This window comes from Lichenostomus cassidix, chromosome 11, assembly GCF_008360975.1.
Source record: "Lichenostomus cassidix isolate B80296 chromosome 11, HeHo_3.0, whole genome shotgun sequence".
Lineage (NCBI taxonomy): Eukaryota > Metazoa > Chordata > Aves > Passeriformes > Meliphagidae > Lichenostomus > Lichenostomus cassidix.
The window spans coordinates 17,990,923-18,014,211 of record NC_139492.1 but is presented as its reverse complement, the minus strand read 5'-3'; the positions used below and the strand labels follow the sequence as shown (position 1 = coordinate 18,014,211).

Here is a 23,289-nt window from a genome sequence, read left to right as displayed (position 1 = left end):
AGGCTGCCTGGGCACGGCAGAGCTGCCCTGGGCCCCTTCCTCCTCCCCTCGCCCCTCGGAGCCCAGGCTGTGGCCGCGGGCAGCAGGGAGCCCTGGGCTGGGCAGGGCTGGGCAGGGCAGGGGGCTGCGCTCCCCCGGGCTGGGGGGAAGGGAGAGCACAGTCGAGACGAAGCAACAGCCTCCCGCTTTTCCCTTCCTCTAATCTTGCTTCACTCCCCTTGCTCCCTCTCCCTCCCTCTCCCCTTTCCCCTCCCTCCCTCTTTCTAATTCCTGCCACTAGCTCGGAGCCTCATTCAGCAGCCGCTGCCGCTGGAGTGTAATAGGCTGAAGATGCTGCCGTGCTCGCTCCGCGGCTACTTGTGAATGGGACTTGCCTCGTCTCCCTGCTCCGCGGGCGGCCAAGGGACGCCGCCAGCCCCGCCGGACCCGCAGGTGAGCGGGGGAGCCGCGGGGAGAGCGGTGCGGGGAGAGCGGTGCGGGGAGAGCGGTGCGGGGAGAGCGGTGCGGGCAGCGGCGGAGCCCCGCAAGGGGAAAGGGACAGGCGCAGGGAAGGCGAGCGGCGGGCAGCGAGCGCTGAGCGTGTCCGGCAGCTCGGCAGTGGGGATGCTCGGGCACGGCGGAGCGGAGCGGGGCCGGGCAGGTGTGCGGTGCGGAGCTGTGCGGTGCGGTGCGGAGCGGTGCGGTGCGGTGCTGCGGCGGCCGCGGGGCCCCCGGGGCGCGCTCGGCTCTCCGGAGGGAGAAGCAGAACGCTCTGCCAGACGGAGCTTTGGATTTTTTTTTTTTTTTTTTTTTCTTCCTCCTTCCCTTCAGTTCTTGCTCGGGGGCGGGGAGGGGGAGGGCGAGCGTTTGGCCGTTTTAAAATGTTCCTCCGGAGAAACAGATGCCGAAAGCCCCAGACTGAAAATCTTTTACTTGCGCCGTAGCTCCCAGGCACGAAATGGATATGCAGGAATTAGGAGTGCATGAAATGAAGGATACTCTAGCCAGAATGCAAAAGGCAAAGACTTTGATTTATACCCTTTCCCCTCCTCCTTTATTTATTTATTTATTTATTTATTTTGCTGGCTTTCAAACGCATTACTATTCACAAGGTACCAAAATGGTATCTGTCTCTAACACGGGCTAGTCCAAAAAGCATTAGACTCCTGGGTGATGCATGCATAAGCACATCCCCAAGAAAGGTAAAATAGATCAGGCTGCGGGTCCCCATAAATACCATTAAGTTTAGAATAAAAGTGCTTCCTGTGCAGCCCTTCGGGAGCACATATAGCAGTCTGACATCATGATACAAATGCCTTTACCTCCTATAGAAGTCCCCCTTTATTGTCTACTCTTTTAAATATTCATTTGGTGAGGAGAGAACCAGTATATGCTGGGAGAGCTTCTTTGTACCGCTGCTACAAAGGACAGAGTGGCTGTGTAACACAGTATTTACCTACCCAGATATCTGTGACAAAGGAACCTCTTTAGTAAATGAGGTCACTAATTCAGAAATTGGCCCTTTATGAGGAGAATGCTCATTTCTTTTTCACGTTCCAATTACTAGCAACTCCCTGGGAAAGACTTTCTTCCTGTTGATTTGTGATGGTGATACGATAAGGTTTTCACAGACTCCGTGCCTCTCTATTAAGAAATTATATGTTTTTCATTATTTAATAATGGAACTGTTGAATAAGAGAGGCACTAACAGCCTCAGAAGCAGGGAAGCACGCACTCAGGCGCTGCTGGATGTCCATCTCTTTCCCTCTCCCTTGCTCTTCCGTCTGCCTCAATGTTTCCAAAGTCTGTGTGATTCTCCAGGTAAATACTTTGTTCTCTTTTTCTAACGCATCCCGGTGAATAAATTGCCTTCCAGTGTAGAAGTCCTGCAATAATTAATCTGACATCTGCCTCAGTCAGGTCTGTCCGCTGAGGTTTGGGACACAAATCGATGCTTGTGCTCGCTGCTTTGGCTGATTTTCTAAGCAGAGATATGCACAGGTCCATGGCAGTGGAGCTGCAGATGTTGGCTCAGGAGCAGCAGATCCATGGTAGAGCTGCACAGTTCGTGTCGCTGGGAGAGGGAGGAAACTGGGAGCAGAAGGTCTGGTTTGAGCTTCATGCCTTAACACACAAGGCATTCTTTTAGCACATTTCTGAGTCTAGAAAAGTCTATGCTCTAGAAAACAGAAGTTCCTGGCTGTAGTTCAAAAGCAGTTCTGCTTCTTGCAGAAGAACAAAATGAAGTTACAGAACTAAGAATGAGATCTTCAGTGAAAGAATTGGAAGTCCTTTAGGAAAATTTTACCTAAAGGACATCTTTCTTTGGCAGGCTCTTGTTCTTAGGCCCTGGAATAAGATAATTTTTTTTCACCTCAGCCTTGCACATTAGAGAATGAGCATGGACAGAGAATGCTATTTAGAGACTTCTGTACATCAGCTTTAACTTTGCTACAATTATATGTGCTGCCTGTCCAAAAAAAATCAGTAGGAACTAGATTAGTTCATTAGCAGAAATGCTGCTACAATAGGACATGCCAAGGGATGAGGTAAGTCACTGCGATTTATCAGCAGCACTTTCAGGGGAAAATATGGGTAGAAATGGTTGATTGAGAGATAGGACAGCTAAATTAATTTTTCTTCTGCATAACAATATGGGGAAACTTGGAGCAAAGATTGGAGTGATTTCTGTGATTTATCTGATAAAATGCTTTAAAGTACATCATTTGATTTCAGCTTCAATTAATATGCTATTCTGACAACATCTGACACATTTAATTTAGTGTAAGGAACATATGTGAAGTTCAGAGTTACAGAAGACTGAGACTAACATTTTTATTTTCTGCAACTGCTGTAACATAAGAGCCTAACTTGACAAACAAACCTTTTAGTTCTGAGAATTCCACAATGGAGCTATTTCCAGCTCAGAAATCATAGAAATTTCAAGTAATCTCAAACTTAAAACTAGCATCTCTTCTTCTTGGTGAACCCCCTAAATGAATTTTGAATCCATTTTGTGAGCTGGATGTTTAGCGAAATACCTTCAGTGTGTGAGAAGCAGATGTCTCATCTGGAATCAATTAATTTGAAACAGTTTAGCAACATACTTCCTGGACTTTTTGTGTGTCTGTGTGTCTGAGTTCTTCTACCAGCAGTTTAAGCTAAAATCTGTGTATAATTTCTTATACCATAGCCATTTGTATGTTTTTAATGGCACTTCAGCTTTCATTGTTCTTTGTTGGGGCCAACCCAAGGCTTGGGGACAGCAATGACGAGATGGCCATTGATTTAAATGGAGACTGGGTCGGGCGCTTTGTGTGGGTGAATTAAGAGGATTTTATGATCATTTTATGTCACCTATATCTTTTTATGTCAGCTATGTTATCTTTTACTGGTCAAGGAGCACTGTAGTCATCTGGTTTGGCATATCTGGACATAGAGTAAAACTGTTTTAGGAGGAACTGCAGCAGTCCTGTGTAGTGTTTCGATGCTGAAGCCTCTTAGGCCGTGAGCTGATCGATCCGTGCGAGTGCTTTTATCCCTTTTATCCCCTCGCTGAGTTTCTCTGCGGGGAAGGAGGGCTTGGAGGGGAAGGAGGGCTTGGAGGGGAAGGAGGGCTTGGAGGGGAAGGAGGGCTTGGATGCCTTGGGCTCGTCTGGGTCGGGCTGGGCTGCAGTGCCGCAGGCGGGCAGCAGAGGGCAGTGCTGCCCGCGGGATGCGGGGCTGGATCCTTACCGGGATCATCCCGCGGGATGGAGAGCAGGATCCTTACCGGGATCATCCCGCGGGATGGAGAGCAGGATCCTTACCGGGATCATCCCGCGGGATGGAGAGCAGGATCCTTACCGGGATCATCCCGCGGGATGCGGGGCTGGATCCACACCGGGATCATCCCGCGGGATGCGGAGCAGGATCCTTACCGGGATCATCCCGCGGGATGGAGAGCTGGATCCTTACCGGGATCATCCCGCGGGATGCGGGGCTGGATCCTTACCGGGATCATCCCGCGGGATGCGGGGCTGGATCCTTACCGGGATCATCCCGCGGGATGCGGGGCCATTCCAGCACAGGGATCATCCCGCGGGATGCGGGGCTGGATCCTTACCGGGATCATCCCGCGGGATGGAGGGCTGGATCCTTACCGGGATCATCCCGCGGGATGCGGGGCTGGATCCTTACCGGGATCATCCCGCGGGATGCGGGGCCATTCCCAGCTCCATCATGCTCCCCTCGCCCCGGGGTTTAACTCACCTGCGGCAGCACCGCAGCTCCCTGGCGGAGTTTTGGGATACTGGAAGTCCGCCTTGTCTGCAAACAAGCTGACTCCACAGCTGGAGTCTGGGTGTGGAATAACAGCTTGAGCCCCCTCTTGGAAGGGTTTGCTCTCTCTCTTTCTTTTCAAAGGCAGTGTCGGTTCATGCCATGCCAAGAGTTTAAAGGCTGAAAAAAATGATACAGAGAAAAATATTTCTTTCAGAGATGTTAATGGGTTTGAGAGATCTTATAAAGATATCCTTGACGGGAGAAGAAATAAAAAAAAGACATATTAGGCCAAATTAGTCTGGTTTTGTCTGTACACATCCAGGTCAGTGGAGCTTACAGCTGAAGAACTGAGAAAAGCAGATTGGTCCAAATCACTTCAATATATTATGCAGCACCTTTTGGAACACAAAAGATGTTACTACCCACAGAATCACGGAATGGTTTGGGTTGGAAAGGATCTTAACGATCATTTCCTTCCTCCTCCTGCCGTGGGCAGGGACAGCTTCTGCTAGACCAGGCTGCTCCAAAGCCCTTCCATGCTGGATGCTGCCCAGCAAGGACATACATGACCATACCATGCAGGCATGGAGAGAGGCTTATTCCACCTGCCTTCTCCTGATGTTCTTTTCTAGACATCCAGTTTGGAGTGTTGCCACAGCCTGGATCTTTGATTTGACCACAGTCCTGTGTATCAGAATGATGTCCCATAAATAGCAGAGTGCAGCACTCTACAATATTGCAGATTATCCACTGGCTGCAGCCAGAGAAGTTCATGCACCTGATCCAAATTCTTGCCTACAACTTTGACACCAATCCCAGGCACCACAGAGCCATGACAGCTGTACACTTGCCTGTCAACGGCCTGAGAGAAGATATGAATTCAGAATTCTCTTCGAGGAAGGACCCTTGGTGAGAGTGTTAGTGGCTCCAGTGCAGGGGAAGGAGCACAGCAGCCCTGGTGGTGCTCCGTGCTGCAGGGCAGGGAACATCCATCCCTTCAGCTGCTCAGGGTGGGAGGCTAACCTGGAGCTGCCAGCGCTGCTCGAGGCTCTGCCGAGAGCATTCCGCATGGCTGGGACATTAGCAGGGACATTAGCGGTGCCTCGGCAGCCAGCAGGAATTCAGACGCGGATCTGGAGCCGCCAGCCGTGCTGCTGAGCAGTGCCCAAGGGGAAGGTGACATTATGGCTCGTTTTCCCCTACAAAAGCATCAGGGCTCCTTCCAGAACGGCTTGGGTGGTGCGGTGGCTCCCAGGCATCCCTGTCCCACTGAGCTCTGCTGGCTCCACGAGCCATAATTTAGTTCCTCGATTTTAAAGTGCTGGCTTAAGCGAATTCTAAGGGGTTTTTGTGTGTGGTTGTTGTTTTTTTGTTTTTTTTCTCCCAAGTCTGGCAGTGAGTAAGAGCCCTCTCCCTTCTGAATCAGCAAGGGTTCATCAGAATTCTTAATTGCAATGCAATGGCAGGCAGAGTTGGAGTAGTAGAAATCAATGTAAATGGATTAAAGGAAAAGGACCAAGTAACTGAATGTAAAAGAGAAGCCAGGATTTTCCAGAGTGATTGGTGAACAGTGCAGCAAGAGCTTTCCAAATACACTTCCTTATTATAATGATGATTTAGTTGTTCATCAACAGGTAGGCTGTGGCCACATTGGAGATACACTAACATAACACGCAGCTGTGGATTATGGAGTATTATAAAGCAGACAAAACTGATCAGGACACTGATAGGTGGATGTCTGCTGCAGGAAATGCCCATCTAGGCAGTAAATGCAGTTAAGTTTTGTTAAATTGTGTCAGTGCCCACGGACACTGTTGCCATGAGCCCCCAGTGTGCTGCCAGCACACCAGCCTGTGCAGGTGAAGAACGGAGTGATGAGCAGAAGGAATTATATTCAATAATCCTTTGAAACAGAGAATTTTGTGTTTGTGAGCTGCACAGCACTGAGCATTTAATCCCCCAGTGTCTGAATGGTGTAACTGGTGCAGGTTTTGTTACCCTGTGAGTAGTCCCAGTTTGAAGTCAGCCTGCTGTAATCAGCTGTGCTTGAGTTTGTTCCTGGATCCTGTTCTCCAAGCCAGGCTAGGCAGTAAATCCGTGCTGTGCCTCTCTCAGCCCCCATTCCTGTCCACTGAACCCCTAATCACACAGTCTGTGCTAGCCTGGGACGCTAAAACTTCCTTAACTCAATGCCAATCCCAAGCAGGAGCTGCTGCCTCTGCCCACATTTTAGTGCTCTTCCTTTTACATCAGCTATTCCAAGGAAGAGAGTCACACTTAAGGTTAAACTGCTGCCATATAAACTCTGGTTCAACATAATTTTGATCCCAGTGAGGCTGCTGATATATACTTTTAAATAAAATCAAACTTCAGAAACACATTAATTGGTCTCAGTGGTTAAGTTAAATAGTTAAATACATGCACACATATCATTCTGCCAAGGCTAAGTCATTAGTTCAGTGGAAAGCAGAAATGATGGCTCTATTGGAATCAGGAGACTAAACCCTATTTCCATTAATGCTAACTGTTTTATTAATACATGCATGTGTCGGCATTAAGTCATAAATTTAAATGGTCTGTCCCTTCTTGATTTAAAGTAATTATCTCACAGATCTTGGCTGTTGAATGAATAACTCTGCTACTCCTTTCATCTTTTATCAACTAAGTTTTTGTTGGTTTCTATATATATATATATATATGTATAGACATTGCAAGGCAAACAAAAGAAATGGAGCTTGTGCAAAGTTGGCTGGCATTTGAACCAAAAATAAATACATTTTCATTGCCCAAGCAAAATACCTGTAACTGTGCCAACACCCAAATAAGGATTCCCAGACTTTTTTAGAGTATAGAAATACTCTAAATAGACTTGCCTGCATCTTCTGTGCACTTTGTACATTCATTCATAGAGGTGACTGGAAAACTTTGATGGAAGCAGCAGGTGAAAACTGCAACCTTTAAATTGCTGGGGGAAAATGACATTCAAAAAGTTTATCCCTAATTTTTGGAGATAGTTTAATTTGATAAAGAGAGATCCTGAGGCAAATACAAGAGTTTGAATAGCATTTAGAAATTAAGAATGGTCTCATCAGCAATGGAAAACACAGCTGAAATGTGGGGATTCAATCCTAGGACTCAATGTCATTCTCTTCAGAGACCTGAGCACAGCCTGGTGCAGTGGAGGATCTCTGAGCATCACTCAGTTCCTAGCAGATCACCATTCAAGCCAGGGTTTTAGTGCATTTCTTCATTCTGGGACACTTCCTGCCCAGGCAGCAATGACTGGCAGCTGTTTCTCAAGGAGGACCAATATGCTGAAGGCTGCCAGGTTAATTCAGAATGTACAGAGCACTGATCAAACCCTCCCGTTTCACCCTGCAGGAGCCACAGGGATCACCAGCCTGATGGAACTGAGAATCACTCAAACATTTATCCAGTGCACACAGAGAACAGATATTTTTTATGATAATGGCTCCTTCCCATTCTCTTTCAGCATATTTTTCTTGCAATTGAAATTCCAGAGAAGATCTTGAATATTTCACATTAGTGAAAAGTCACTGTTCATTCACAGTTTCAAACCCAATTTCGCCAGACGTAAGAGGTTCCAAAATTTTGAAAAGCAGCTGAATAATAATTTTACTTGGGGCTCTGATTCAAATAGAAAATTTTGTCCACTGCTGATTGTTGCCTTTTTATTTGTTACTGTTCCAATTATAGCTGGTATAGCTGGGAGAATAAGGCTGATTAGTATGCATTTCAATTCTTTTTAGCACGGTGGCAATTTCCATAGCATTTCTCTTTCTAAAGCAAGAAGAAAACATAGCAGGCAGTGGCATTTGCATGCAAACAATTTGTCATTTACATACAAAAGGGCTGATTAGGTAGCAATACACGTGGCTGTAGGTCAGACAGGGTGGTCATAACAGTTCTTTCTGTCCTTAAAATTGTGAATTTTGTAGCATTTATATGAAAAAATATATTAATAAATTCGTTATATTCATGTTTCAAGTATTGAGTTACAAATGTTTCTAGGGATCTCTGGTTTTCTGTGGTGCTTTGGCTCCAGCCCTGTAAGTGAAACTGGTTTTAGCTGATCCTTCCTCAGTGCTTCCCAATCCTGTGCTGCAGGTCACAGTCTGCTGCCCTGGACAAACAGAGCTGACTGGGAGAATTCAGAGCTAATTGGGGCATCTGCATGCCCTGGGTCAGAACAAGCCATGTACAGCAGTTCGGGTTGATGTCTCTGTGCCCTTGGCGTCTTGCCTGTGCTCCTGGGCTGGGTTTGGGGTCTCTCAGGCTCCTGCATCATCAGCTGGAGTTCACTGAGCTGGCTGATGTGTGGATGAGGTTTCTTGCCCCTCAGTTTGTCAGATCCTGCCCTCCCTGTGCAGCACCAGATCTGATATTCAGTTTCACCTGCAAAGTTTCCCACTTTTCAATGCAAACTTTGCTCAGCCCTCCCACGACTTCACCTTTAGCAGGTACAGCAGACTCTTCTGACATTTCCTTTTTATTTTCATATTTCTCCTTTGCTCAGCCATCTCCACTTGTGTTCAAAAGTGGAGACATCCTTCTCAGCTTCCTTGGGTCAGGCTTACCCAGCTCTTGCCTTCTGCTCTGACTCTTCCTACTCCCTGAATTACACAAGTTTTCCACGTACAGCCTGCAGGGTAATCTCACCCCTCAGTACAAGCTTGGAGCTGATGTCCAGTGACCTTCTGCTGACATTATTTCGCTTTTTGGATCCAAAAGCAAAAGCTCATTTTTCTGTGGATTTGTCTCAGTATAGGTCAAAGTGCTGGGAGCAGCTAGAATTAATTCTCAGTGCGTTCAATGGCTTCAATAATTATTTACTTCCTAACAAAGGAAACTCCTCGTTTAAATGAGGCAACAGAGGAGGATCTGAGAAATGCCTGAGAGAGGCAGTGGGAACCATCCCTGCTGCCTCACTGGATCTGTACAATATGCAGCTGTCACATGGAACTAGGACATGATGAACTCCATGGAAAAGGTAGCACAAGGAGTTACTGCAGGCTGCAGTGATGTGCTGTCATTCTGGAGCATCACAAATTACCAAGGGGCTGCTGGCTTGGGCTTTAAAGGAGCAGTCAAAACACATGAGGAAAATCAAAAGTCAAAAGTCAGATTGCTAATTTTTTTTCTTATGGCATGGACTTGACATTGAGTTCCACCTTATTGTGCCCTTCAGTGTGGATTTGTACTTTGGCAAGGCTGGAGGAATGTCCACCTTAGTTAATACAAGCTCAGAACTTTGTTATTGTGGTTAGCAGTCTTTTAAAATTATTTTTTATGAGCAGGCAAGTTTAAAGTGTTTATCTGATTTTGCAATTCACTAGTTAAACTCAGACTGGTGAACCTGATCTAAACCAGAGAAATCATGCTGGAGCCCATGGGGTTTGTCCCTGACACTGGGATTATTGATCAGCACCACTGCTGTGGCATTTCAAGGAGTTTTGGTGGTTATGTTGATTTTTGTTTGAGTTTAGATGGGGTTGTCATCCCAGGGCTAAGCCAGGTTTAACCAGTGTTAGGAACCCTCCCAAAGCACCATCAAATGGATGAAATTGCACTAATATTTGTTTGGTTATCCAGTCAAGTTGAACATGAAATGAGTTGGTCTGAAATAATCAAGTCTGCAGAGGAAGTGGCAGCTCTGAGGTTTACCAAGATTTGCAGTTGCTCCTTGTTGGGACCTTGGCTTTTTTACGATGAGCTGGAGGTCAGGGATGGTGCTCCCAGAATTTCTGCCTTCCTGGGATCCTGAGGGTCCTGACTAGACTGTGCACATCTCCCATCCCTGGTGGACTGGGTGAAATTCTGTATTTTGGTCTCAGAGCTGGGAAATTCTGCTCCTGACTATCCCCACTAACAGTCTGGGGAGCAGCTCAGCCTTTTTGATATTTCCCTTCAAAAATGAGTGACCGCCAAGTCATTTCTTGGAAGTTGTATATAATAGGAGAGCTACCAAAACTTAGGACTTTTAATTTATATTTACTTTTTTCCCCCAACAATTCACAGAAAGTCATTGTTACTTTATTAAGAAAATAATGTAAATGAAATTATATGTGTACAAAAGACTTTTCCACTGGTATTTAATAGTTTTGCCTACTGGAGGAGAGAAGGAGAATGCTTTTGCCTAGAGGTATCTCCCAACTGGAAATTACATCCATTTTTACTAGAAATGAAATCATTCAAAATAAACAGGAGTAAAGCTTGTGTTTTAACTGTTTCCATGTTCTTTAAGGTAGACTATATTTAACCCATAAGTGCCTTGGGCATTTTCTTACTTTGAGTTAATGAATGTTAATTGCTTGTTGAATTTGAGATCAGCAGCTCCTCCTTTAACGCTTTTCACTGGTGTAGCAGGGAGTGTTTGCTCAGAGAGGGAGGTTTCCCATTTCTCACATTAGTTATATGTACAGCTCCTTCGGCTTTATGGAAAATATATAAAATTTTGTGTCCATTAATTTCTCATTCTTACCAATTCATTATACACATTTTCCCTCTGGACTTTACAAAAAGCCCCAAGTTTTATTTTCCAACAAATCAGAAACATGCCAACTTTTTAATAACTTATCAAGCATTTTAAATGTAAATACCTGAATTTCCATCTACGTCCTCATGCCCCAAAATCATTTGCCTGTTATCTAGGGGAAGCCAGGCATGTTCATTATGCTTTTTGCAGCCTGGATCCCAGAGAATTGAGATGTCACTCTGCATGACAGGGATCCTTTCCACAGCTGCGCCGTGAAGGACAGATGCCTTTCTGCCGTGAATGATACCAGAAAAAGTCCTGTTGCAGAACTGTTTTTGCCACATCTCAGTAGTCTGGCAAGGTCATTTCCATAATCCATGGAACTGCTGCTAAAATTAGGGCTGTAGCTATGGCTGTGTTGTTGGAGCTGGGTAGGGAAATGAGTGAGAGATTGCTATATATTAATTATGCCTTTGAATGATGTCCTTTTAGTAACCTCCTCGTGTCCCGAAAGAATCTTGGAATGAATGAAGAGGAGCCTGATTCCTCATTTATGGAGAGGAATTCTCTCAGTAATCATATTCAGAATGGCAAATCAGCTGAGAGCACAGTGTCTGCATTGACTTTAGTTTCTGTTTTCCTGCAGGCAGCACGACCAGGGCTTTGCCTTGGCCATGGCACAGATAAATTCATCCAGGTCCTTGCATTTGGGGAGAGGGAACGCTTAAATCCACTTGGTTTTCCTGTTTGAGGAGTGTTCTTTCACCTGACCAGCAGAGCCTGTGCCCACTCCCATTTCTTTTGGGGAAATGGTTGGAAAGCATGGGAGTGATGAAAACTGTAGCGCCAAGGCAAACCCCTCTGCTTCTCAGCAGGGTTTTGATGTCTCAGTGTCAAACCATCTAAAAAGCAGCTCCCAAAGAATAATATTCAGCCAGCTTGATTTGTCTGGGACATAATTTCAGCTTGTTTAGAAGGGAGAGGTTCAGCCTTCCGCTGAGCATCCCACCCAGTGTGTGGTGTAGGATCCTACTCTGGAGCAGCATTCCCAAATGAATGGAATGCCAGAATGTTGCCTGAATTCTGCTACTGGTGCCATAAGGGTTAAAGCCCATGTGGGCCAGGTGTCTGTGTGGAGCTTCAAACAGCCACATTCTACATCAAAAAGGGACTGCAGCAACTCCTTGATCAAAGCTCAGGTAATTTAATTATTTGCCTTCATGAATCAAGGGGTCCTTGAACAAGCTCGGGATGCCTGGGTATTGGAAGATGGGAAATTTATTGTTTCTCTCCTTCTAATATTCCAACATCAAAGAGAGCCTTTTCCTATAAACAAAGCGGTGTGAAGCTAAAGAATTCAAGCAAAAGCTAATGTGGAGAGACTCAGTTTTCTAAGGCCTTTGTGAGCTGGAAATTAAGATGATTCCTGCAGGGTGAGATATTTACCACTGTGATTCTTTGTGTGTGTTTTATGTAAGCAAACATCTGCCCCAAGCTGAAATGCTCAGCTCCTACTCCTGCCCAGTCCCTTCAGTTGCTGTAGCTTTCCCTGATTCTCAGTTTTGGGCGATGTTTCCCATTTTGGGTTGCAGATCTCAGTTTGCCAAGCTCTGAGTGGCTCTCTGGCCGCGTCACGCTTTGAGATCCTAATTAGCACGGTGCAATTAGCCTGGGCACCCTTGTGCGGGGGGGCGGCTCCCGCAGCATCCCCAGCCAAAAGCGGGATAAATTCGGGGAGAGGAGGGAATTCCTGGTGGCTGAGAGCAGAGCTCAGTCCGAGCGCCTCTCAGCAGCGGCGGCAGCGATGGCTCACAATTAGTGATGCGAACATGGATTGGCATTTTTAGAATCCCAGCCGGAGCAGAGCGATGTGTGCTGACACCAGAATGGATTCTCAGCCCGCAAAACTAAATGTTGCTTTATTTCTAGGAGAGATGAATTCCTTTGTATTCTTCCCTTTCCTTCTCATTTTTGCGTTTGCTTTTCTCGCTCTGCCACATTTTCTTCCGCAGCTGGGGCCTGACCCTTCTTTTTCCCTTGTGCATGGAGCAAACATAATGCACTAGAATTTCTTATGGTAAGTGCCAGCCTTAGCGTGTGTGGTGTGTGTTGATCTGCTAGGTCATTTCTGCAGAAAAGTTCTCTCCTTGCCTGCGCTGTCCTGCTTTTGGATGTGTTGTATTCACAACCTGCAGCACTCTGTGTGTGAAGCTGCTGCTGGAGGCAGGGAGATGTCTCTGGGCTCCCTCCTATCTTAGCAGCAGCAAAACTAAATTAGTGGGAGACAAATCAGCAGAGAGAGGAACCAAGTGCAGCTGCTACGTGTGGTGACAAATGTTTCTGAGAAAAATATAAAAGTTATATAAATGGAAAGAAAGGAAAACAGGTTGGCTCATTCCACCTGCTCATATTTACCTGTGAGATAAGAGCCACACATTTCTAATGCTTTTGAAAATGAAATGTTTTGCTTTAAAAATGTGAAGGAAATGTTTTAGAGAAAGGGCTGCAAAATTATGATAAATAATCTGCTTAATTTTTTTATACAACGCAGTACAAAGTAACTAAGATAGCAATGCAGTAGTCTGCAACTCACTGGTGAGAATCTCTACAGAATATTTAGTTTAAATGGTGAGAGGGTGCTTGGAGAGACCTGTTCCTCTGCTTGGCGTGAAGAAGGTATAACCTTCATATATTGATTAACTGTAGAACAGCTCTATCTGCTCTGTGTTTCACAGCTCCTTACAGGTTGCAGAATTTAATCAACTGTGCTCAGTTTTAAAGATATTCCAAATTCCTACAACAAAACCCAGATGACTGTGGTTGGAAGGATGTCTTGTTTGAAACTTTTAAAACCATTGTGTTCCATTTTTCAGTTTCTTTAACTTGGACAGGGAACTTTTAAGCCTGAAAGAACCTGCTTATAATTTCAATGAATGGTTAGTTTATTGCCAGGTGAAAATCTCATTCCGTATTTTCTGAGAAGGCAGCCAGCAGAAAGGTGATTGTTTCACACAAGGGTTGCTTGGTTGGGATTTCCAGTAGCATCCAAGACAGCCAGGCAGGATTGGCAAAAAGTTTTCAGGGACAGGTTGGACAGGGCTTGGAGCAACCTGGGATAGTGGGAGGTGTCCCTGCCCATGGCAGGGGTGGAATGGGTGATTTTTAGGATCCTTTCCAACCCAAAGCGCTCCCTGATTCTGTATGAGAGCACACAGCCCTCCTGAATGCCCAGCAGAGCTTTCCTGGTAGTTCTCTGATGCAAACTGAGCTCATGGCAGGCTCAGGGTGCCCCAGCAGCTCAGAGTTCCGTGGGCAGTGGATGATGCAGTGGCAGAGCTCATGGCTGTGCCATTACCAGAGGAGGAGGAATTGATTAGCAATAACACACTTCATTAACACTGCACTTTCTCAATCATTGTAATTGTGGCTCTTCCCCTAAAACATCAAGTGGAGCAGGTTTTGTTTCAACCAAATCAATCTAATGTGTTAGAATTTACATAATTTCCTCTCATTTCGTTTATAGAGCAGCAGGAATTTTAATTTGCATTGTCTGTATAGTCTATAATCAAAGTGTTAAGAGCACAAGGTTTATTCATTATGTATGGCATGTGGTGACAAATTTACATAATGGGCTGCATCTTGCTGAAATATTCCTTCTTTCCCCACACCCACCTTGGCAATTTTGGCTATAACTGATTTGCTATAAACCTGGTAATTTGATCACACAAGACTTTGAGTTCCTTGGAATATTTCTGGGGGAGAAGTATCCCCATAAAAATTAAAAAGTGGATAAAACATCATAATGAAGGATGAGAAGGGCTAAAGGAAAGCCTTGAACACTAGGCTGTGTTTCCTGATGTAGGGAAAAAGCTGAGATAAACCCACTGTTGCTGCTGTGGAGTGAAGGTGAACATTCAGAGACTGAATGGAAAGGTGCCTTTTATGTTTGTTTAGTGGCAATTACTACATAGACTCTTTTCTATGAAAATTTTCAGAACTAAGTCAGGGACTGAAAAGCCATTAAGCAATTAAGATGCTGTAAATGAAAACCTTCATCATAGACTTGCCTGCCAAGGCCAACATTTGCTTTATGAAAATGAAGTGCTTAGCACAATTTAATTTTTTTAAATAGAAGATTATTATGTTTTAGCAAATAGGGAACAGAAACTGTAGGAGCTAAAAGTATTACAAAAATGAGGGATGTAATGCATCCTTTGGTTTGGATACACAGGTCCTCTGTGGAGCATCTCAAGATTTATCATGTAAATCTTCAGTTGCTGAATTTTGGATGTGGCACAGGTTCATTCTAACCCTTTTGCTGCCCAAGGACAGTCAGTCTAAAGTGTAGGAATGTACACTTATTTTTATTTTATCAAACTATCTTACAATCCAACAGCATAAACAAATATCATCTATGTACTAACATCTACAGAAGCTCAGGTAGTACAAGATTTATCTACCTTTGATCAAAGAAAAGCTCCTGACAGAAATGCAGAATATCTTCAGATGTTGCCAGCCATGCTCTTGTAAGAGATTACATGGACAGATGTTCCAGTCCTTTAAGGAAACATTCATACAGATAATTTTACTAACACAACCTGCAATCCCTCATTTAAGGTTAAGAGTTTAACACTCCCAAAGCATATTGTATTATTTTAGCCCCTGCTAAGAAAAGGGGCTGTGGGTGTATTACATGCATGATGACTTGTGTTTGCGAGTTATATAAGTAGAGGAGCAGACACAAATCTGACATCTGTGAATCTTTCAATCTCCGTTGGAAACTGGAGTGAAACTTTGACAAGACTGCTGACACCCAAAGTCTGCCAGAAGGCTTTTCAACAGAGTTCTGTCGCTGTAGATGCAACAACTGCACACAGAGAAAGGAGAGGGAGCACTCTGAGTTCACATTACCAAAGTTTTAAGATTAATGCCTAGAGAGTAGGTTGCTCAGTTGGTTTAGAGAGGTGACAAATGTAAAGCCACTTAACCTTTGAGAGGAAGAAAATCCCAGGAAAGGGGAGGCTCATTTCGCACTGAGCTCACCACTAAAAGGTCCTATTAAGGTGATTAAGCTGTAACACTCTCAAGCTCTAGCACTGGTCGCTTTTTTCCCAGCTTTTCACGGGAGTTGCTGTATGTGCTGCACAGCCTTTGAAAATGCCATCTCCTCCTGCTCTCCAGCTCCTCTGGCAAGAACTCTCTTGTCTGCTTTCCATCTTTTTTCTCCTTTACTTGTTTTCCTACCATTTCCCCACATCCATTAAATACTGTTTGAAAATCTGAAAGGATCTACCAAGCTTTACAGAGAGAGACACTTAGAAAGGGAAAGTCAGACATGGCTGTCTATTTGCCCAACCATATTTGCAGGGATGAACAATGTGTATGCTCAGGATTCATGCCCTAGAGTGGTCCTGGATGAGCTGCAGAGTAGGGGGTGAGGGAATATGTACAATTTTGAAATTATTTTCCCTCTATAAACAGTGTGGACAGCTGCAGGCACCCCAAACTGGTTTTGGGAGCCTTGCAGAACATTCCTGTCAGATGGAAATCTCTCTTGAACCACATCCAGGTCTGGATTCTGATGAGCATCAGCACCTCTTGCTGTTGACTAAGCCTCAGCTGAAAGAAGGTCAATTGGAAATGTCCCAGAGCTCCTCCTGGCCACCTGCAGGGAGCCAGCCTGCCCAGGTGACAGTGGCTGCTCCCAAATGACCAAAGGAAAACAGGGAAAAGTGCAAAGAGATGAAGGTATACCAGGGCAATAGCAGCTCATCCCAGCTGAGGATGTGCCCTCTCGGGGCAGCTGCACCTGCATTTTGGGGGAACCACGAGCAGCTCTGGATTTGCATTCACCCAGCGAATAAAACCAGCGCGGGCACTTTGGGCAATCTCAGCCAGCAGCAGCTCCGAGCTGGCTTTGTCCTGCTGCTTTCCAGGGAATAAGAGCTGCTGGAGTCTGAGCAGTGCACTCACCCTGCTGCTGCCACGAGAATCCAATGCAACAGGCAGGGCAATCCATCTGAACCCAGCTCAAGCTGCTGCAGGTGCTATCGCTCCCAGCCGCTCCCTGCAATTTCAGATACAGTTCTTCTTGTCCGTGGCTTCAGCAGCTGTCATGTAGATCAGGCTTCAGCCCAAATCTCTGTCTGTGGCACTCTTTGTGAAGAAGAAAAATGTGTTTTACAACTCAGTGTGAGAGATGAAAGAGAAATCAGATAAAGTTAAAATGTTTTACAAGTTTAGCGAGTTGTCTCTTGAAATGGCTGCAGAAGCTGGGCAGCCACCAAAATAAAATGTACATTAATCATTGAAATAGTAGCTATTGATTGTAAATGCTGTTATGTACAATTTTCATCAGGAGCGCTTTTATTTTTGCAAAAGGCTATAGCTAATCCAGTTAGAGCAGTGCCTAAGATTAGGGTGATTACAAAACCAGCCACACCTCTTTTCTAACCCCGGGAGGGAGAGTTCGGCATCCGGGCAGGAGAACAAGGGGATGGCTCATCCTTGACTCAGATGTTGTGGTTTGGACAGGACTTAGGCAGGCTCAGGTCACTCTCTGCGATTGTTTTTCAATTTGTACTCCTCTTCTTTTGGAACATGGAATGAGATTTTTTTTTTAAATGGTATCATCCAGGGCTTTTATGTTGCAGACATGTTCCTCTTCCAGGACCTGTGCTTGATTTCTTAAACTCTCCTCTTATGGCACTTTAGGTTTTTCATCTTCTAGTGCACATCTGGAGTTTCCTACACTCAAACCTATATGCTGCCTACACGTGAGGGTGTTTTGGGAGCTGCACCTTTCCAATGTCTTCTTGCTTTGCCCGCCTGAGGTGTTGGAGCCTAGAAATTCCTGCTGCTCCTCTTTTATTCAGTAGTGCCTAGAGGCAATTTCTTGGATAATTTACATGATAAGACAGACAGAAGTGAAAGTAGAAACCTCTTAAGTGCTAATATTTACAGGGTACATTAGAAGTGTTAAAAGTATTAATGTTGACAGCTTTTAAAGAAAGCACATCCACTGCAAATAGACAAAATATTCCACTAACAGTTCTTTCTCTCCTAGATCTTGTTTCAATCCAAGGACTATCAAAAATCCTGTAGCTTTAGACCTATTAAAACCTATTTAATAGGTTTTTGGAAACTTAGCTTTAAATCAGGGAAAGATCAGCAATGTGACACTGCTGGCTCGAGAGGAAAAATGAGATGTCATGTACCTGAAATAAGTGCTACAAGCCTTTGTGAGGCACTGGCTGTATTTTTTCCCCTGCATGATTAGATTTTATAAATATCCTGCCGTGTTCAGGTATGTTCTCATCTGCCCATCAGCAGTGCAGGGCTGTCTTCCACTCGCAGCTGACAAGCAGCCAGCAGCACTTAATGACAGCTCTGGGATTTTTGGCACCTTTTTTACACTGCACTGGCTCGGCGCTCACAGGGTAATTATCTCTCAGCTTTGCTCTGTGGCACTCAGCACAGGATGTGCAGCACTGCTGCTTCCAGAAACTTCCCAGGAATTTCTTAGGATTTGTGGGAAAAGGACCCTTGACTCCAAATGTGATTCATGCATTATTACCAACACAGCTTCTTGTTTCTCGTCTCTGAAATGCTTTCGGTGAATTTTGGGCAGTTACAGCATTGGGATTGGGGATGTGAAGCAACTTTGTGTGTTGTTGGATACCAAAGAAATCCCAGTAGATATTTGTGTGGAAGGCATCAGAACTTTGGAGGGTGGTTAATAGGGTTAAATGCAGGCAAAGGGAAAGATCATGGAGGTGTTGTACCGAGAATCTTTGTTTTGTGTAAAGTTTTATCCTACAGGAAGCTGTCTATGGGCTCCATGGTGAGAGCTGAACTAAAAGGCAGAGTAAGCAGTGCCAGAGCAGGGAAGAGCAGAGATCCTCTTTGCTCCATATGCACTCTGTGAAATAAAAGAGAGGTACAGAGTTAATTCTTATTTCATTAAAATTTCACCCCAATGTTGCTCCATCTTTCATCTTTTCGGTGCCTGGCTCTTTCTTTTAACCTATGTCTCTACTGCCTATATGGAAAAATCCATACTCATACATGGATTCCCTTTTCACATTCTTGATCTCCTTCAGCTCCATGAGATTCTTCCTGCTGAGCTGGCTCAGATCCAAGGGTTCACAGTGCAGAGGATTCCCAAACTCAGTTCAGGTTTTCCAGCACATTTACTGCAGGGATCCTCTACAGGGATCCCCAGTTACTCTCCTTTTGTTGTTGGGTTTGCATTTCATTTGTTCTCTCTTTTTTTTTAGCTGTGATTCTAATTATTTCAAGCATAATTACATCCTCCAACATTTTGAGAGTACTAAATGTTGTGCAAAACACCAAAACAGGCAGTTAATGTCCTCAGAAGCCAATAGTGTCAGCAGGCTGCTGAAGAGGCCATGGATGGCTGAAGGCAGCTGAGAGAAGAGCATTGAATTACTGATGCCACAATATTCCTGTGGCACTGAGCCCAAGTGGCTGTCAGGAGAGTTCCTCCTGTGGAATGATGAAGATAAAGCTGCCCAGCCCTCCCAGCTCACTCAGCTCCACAAGTTTTGAGTACCAAAACCTGCACTGAGCCCTCCAAACCAGAACTGCAGTCCTGAAATGCCTCACCCCAAACACCATCCTGGGTGAGTTGTTCCTCCTAAAGTCAGCTGGGAGAATCACCTTTCTGGGGACCTTTGAGTGAAGGAATACCAAAACTTTTCTTTGGAAGGGAAGAGTGGAATTTGTTTGCTACAATTACCCTTTTCAGATTTATTTGCCATCTTTTGGCTCAGAAAAGGCAAATTCTCTTTGCAGTGGTTTTTCTGTATGAAATATCTCTCACGCTCTTTCAAATGTTAAGGGTTTGTTATATTCTCACAGAGGCTGAGAAAACCAAGAGGTGTATGTTGGATTAATGGATGTCTAGTGAAATCCATAGTCTTGTCCTTACCATTTAAAAATGAATTTTGTAGAAATTCTTCAAAGTCTATAAGTTCACAAGATGTTCCCTGTATTTCATTTGTTCTTTTCCAACTAGCTCAGTATGACTATTTCAGTTCTGATTGCTTGTTTCCTCATTTTAAATTGAGGAAATGTAAATATTTTATTCCTATAGTAAAATTTTCCTTGAGGAGGTTTGAGAGTTCCACAGAATGAGACAAAATTCAGATAGAACTCTGTTATAATATCCCAAGGAACTGTTAAGGTTTCCAAAAGAAAGAGCATTAAATTAATACAGAGTAGTAATTTCTTTCAAGTGTTTTCTTCAGATACTATTATACAGAATTCCAGAATTTATTTTTCTTATTCTTGAACTGTTGTTATTTTCTCCAGCTTTTATTCTAAAAGAATAAAGTTCTCGAGCATCTAATTCACTCATAAATCCAACAGTTGCAATCCTCTGTGCAGAAAAGAAAGGACATTTACTACCTTGAAGTGATAGTTTCTCAGATGCTAAAACAGGCAAAAATCATAAAGCGACAGACTTGCTGTAATTTTAGCTACTTATTTCCTGGAAGAAAAAAACCTTGAATTTTTAATTCAGAGGAAAATTAATTCCATCCCTTAGTATTCTTAGTAAATGACTCATGTAACAGTTTTCAGGCACCAGCAAATCTGTCTTTGGAGAAGACATAAGATTGAACTTCAGAGGAACTGCTGACGCCCACATGGTGTCAGTTGGACTCAGCTGACACTACTTGCCAAATTTATTTCTTTGTCTGCCTCTTGTTTCCCTCCAGGAGAATGTATGGATATCTTGGAAGTCGTATGGAACATGGGATGTACGTGCAGCTGGTGGGAGAGCCTTCTGCTTGGTGTGACAGCAGTAGTAGCTCTCTGTTCCACAGGGTGGGAACAGGGAAAAGCCACTAGAACAGACTCGAGGAGCTGTGGAATACAGGAGGCTTTTCCAGCTCAGTGGGCTGAAATCATTCCTTTTTAAAAGATTGCTATTTGTAATTAGTTTTAGCTCAGGACAGTGGCAGGAAACAAAACTTTCATCAAAAGTAGATGTTGCCTCCTAAAGAAATAAATTTTCACCAAACTTTCTTCTCCAAGTTTGAAGATTTTTGTGGTTCAAAATTTAAAAAGACAAAAAAAGAAATTCTTGTGAGGAAGATATGTTTTTGGTCCTGTTCTGCAGCAGAAAGTGTTTGCTGATACAGTTCTGCCAGAATATCCGTATCAACAACGCTCCTTATTTTAAGCACAGCGTGTGTTGGCAAAGGAAAGCTTTTATCAGTTCGTGGATAAAACTCATATGGCAGAAATGACTCGGGTTTTGCCAGCTGAAAAACTTCTCAGGTTTTTGTCTTCCACTCTTGTCAGTCTGGAGGGGCGGAGGCATCTCTGATGTAGGCTGGACCCAGATTTTCAGGGAGCCAGAGAAAGTGAGACATTGCTAATTTAGACATCTCTTGAGTTTCTGCTGTTTTTAAAAAAATATTTCTAGAGTCACAATTTTAAAGCAACACTGTTATCACCAACACAGTGAGGTGTCAGTGGAAAGGGATTGAAGGTCTTGTGAAAACTGGCAGAAAAGATTGATAGACTATATGGTTAATGTCACATTTGCTAATCTAGAGGGATCTTGGTGAAAAATGTGAGTTCTTTTCCTACAACTGTGGATTCTTTTAATGCCTTGTTTTATGGCCTTTATCCAGGCCATTCATCTCCTTACACATGCCAGGTGGCTGTGCCCACCTCTTGGAATATGTTTGCACAGGGTTTAGAAATCAAGAGCCTTTAGGGAGATGGGTCTTGCTGTCAAACCAGGAAGAGTTTCCAATCTAAGTAACCTAAAATGGATTTATCTTACATAAAAGCTATGTGCAGGAAACAAAAACCTGTGGATGTGACAGTGACCAGCAGTGCCCTTCAGTCCAGAACCTGCAGGAGCTACAGCTCACCACGTACATCAGCATCCAATTAGCAAAATTACTAATTTCTTAGCTTGGAAATGCCCCTAATACGTTGCTGGTGCGCAATGTGTCATTCATGCACAGTGTGATACCATCCTCAGTGCAGAGCACCATCTCCATTTTGCTCTGTATAAGTTTCTAAGAGCAGAACATATTTACTCCAGGCTGGCGGTGTTTTCCTGTCTGTGCCTGAAGGGAGGACCAAAAAAATGTAAAAAAACCTCTCAAACCTCTGTCCCAGATGTGTCTCTGCCATGCCCATAGCAGTAACACAAGGACACTGCTGCAGCCCTCTTGCTTCTTGCCCACCCAGAAATGTTCCAGCAGCACACGTGGCTGTCCAGCTCCTCTCAGCTGTGCAAAAAGCCCTTCATTATTGCTGAGAACTGAGGGAGCTGCCAGTGCCAAGGGCTGATTCTCTCAGGCTCAGCTGCCTGGTTTGTCTCTAGGTCAGAGCTGGGACAGCAGTTGTGGGTTAGGATGGGCTGGAGCTGCAGAGCAGAGCTGAGATACTGAGGGAGAAGTTCTAGGGGAGAAAAGATGTAAGGGATGGGAGATAAAAGTGCCAGGAGTGTTTCTTTCCATGGGAGCCTTTGTGGGGTTATTTCCTCCTCAGCACTTATGGTTTGTAAGCAATGCAAGTGGGAGTTGATACTGTGGGGATGTAGTACAAATACAGAGTGAGGATCAGCTGGCACCAGATCTTTTCTCTGCTGGTAGGTTGAGAATAGTGCTTAAATATATATTTTATGTACTAATATATAGTATATAGGGTATATATATACATGCACTATACATCATATCTATATATATTAATACCAACTTTTTTGGTAGTATTGTCTTTACCATGGTTTTCTGTTCTGTTTGTTCATTCTTCTTTAGATTTACTAGAAATGGGGTTCAGTTTTGGTTTCTACTTTGTGTATATATGAGAGAGTTCTGACTCCATGTTTTATGTTCTTTTTTTTTTTTTTACTGCTCTGTATTTCATAGACTGCTTTGGATTTTATTAGTTCTGCCACCTTCTCTACATGCAAAAGTAATGTGAATTTAGAAAAATGTGTTCTTTGCTTATGTAATTTATGATTTAGAAGGTGAGTTAGGCCAAAACAGAAGAGTTACTAATGCAGATGCACAGAAGTTACTTAAGGTTGTGAAAATTAAAGGAGCATGTAAATTTAAAGGCATTTAAACTTGCTCTGCTTGGGATTGAAGGCAGGTGACACCTTGGCATAGGAGCTGTACTGAGGAGATCCTGGCAGTGGCATTTTGACCACCCAGAAAAAGTTGTTCTTTTCTTAAAGACACTGGGAACTGCATCCTGCATAAACAGGCAGCAGTTACAAGATGTTTTATCTCCAGCCAAAAACTACCTGAGAAAAATCTGACCTGAGACTGGCACTGAAAATGTATTTAATGCAAGGCAGTAAAACAGTTAATATCAGTTTATTGAATTGGAGCTCTTCCTTGCCAAGAACAGGAAAATTCACTCTTTAGCTGTGTGCAGTTTATTTGAGTGCTACTAAAGGGTGATGAAGGAGCATGGAGTGCTTGCTAAACACTGCAGAGATGCTCCAATAGCAGCCTGGGCTTCTGCTCCCATCTTACCAGGAGTGCAGAACAGTA

The 23,289-nt window shown here is 44.2% G+C and overlaps 1 protein-coding gene across 2 annotated transcripts in view; it reads left to right on the top strand.

Moving 5' to 3' along the window:
- Positions 1-267: 267 nt before the first annotated feature.
- Positions 268-23,289, top strand: part of CDH11 (cadherin 11) — an 83,107-nt gene continuing 60,085 nt past the window's right edge. The window contains exon 1 of one of the 2 annotated variants that reach the window (XM_085072003.1): positions 268-432. The gene's annotated coding sequence lies outside the window, so the exon portion shown is untranslated. Of the gene's footprint in view, positions 433-12,796; positions 12,816-23,289 lie in introns of those variants that run through there. The other variant, XM_085072004.1, reaches the window with a different exon arrangement.